This window comes from Fragaria vesca, linkage group LG7 (genome assembly GCF_000184155.1).
Source record: "Fragaria vesca subsp. vesca linkage group LG7, FraVesHawaii_1.0, whole genome shotgun sequence".
In the NCBI taxonomy this organism is placed as follows: domain Eukaryota; kingdom Viridiplantae; phylum Streptophyta; class Magnoliopsida; order Rosales; family Rosaceae; genus Fragaria; species Fragaria vesca.
The window spans coordinates 21,810,984-21,811,543 of NC_020497.1; the positions used below are offsets into that span (position 1 = coordinate 21,810,984).

The 560-nt window shown below is 37.3% G+C and overlaps 1 protein-coding gene across 1 annotated transcript in view; it reads right to left on the minus strand.

Annotated features, from left to right (window-relative positions):
• LOC101296715 (mitochondrial substrate carrier family protein H-like) overlaps positions 1-85 on the minus strand; it is a 3,619-nt gene extending 3,534 nt beyond the window's left edge. Inside the window, exon 1 of the mRNA XM_004307966.1 lies at positions 25-85. The gene's annotated coding sequence lies outside the window, so the exon portion shown is untranslated. The remainder of the gene's footprint in view (positions 1-24) is intronic.
• Positions 86-560: the final 475 nt, after the last annotated feature.

The window sequence follows — 560 nt, forward strand, 5'->3', positions numbered from 1 at the left end:
GAGAGAGAGAGAGTAGGGGTTTACCTGAAACGGAGCGACGGAGAGGGAGTTGGGCGAATCAGAGCTTCTCGTTTGTTCGCGCTTCTGGAAGTGTCTATTTTCCCCTAAAACCTACGAGTTATATAATTTTCTCATATTTTTCTTTTTAATTTTTTTTAATAATTTTGGGCCCGGAGCAAGAGTCCAAGTTTGAAAGGTCCAGTGTGAGATTTTGAATTAGTGGATGCAAACGTGGTCGTCACACAAAGTGTCGACTGATTAGTCATGAGTCATGACTCGTGAAGAAATAAGATGAAATTTATGTTTGTATGGAGGTGAAGCGTGGAACCATTCAGTCCATCGATGATTCATCGTATATAAGTATGTCGTGTATATATATGCGTTGTTATATTATCGTTAGAGGTGATTGGTGGTGTTCACCTAGTTAGTAATTGATAAAGAAAATTATGTTTTATCATTATTTGATGAAAATTTAACTGTAAGTGTGATTTAGACGACTCAGAGGTTCTGTGTGATTATGAGGAGTCACGTTTGTTAGTACTTCTGAAAGTGTCTATTTT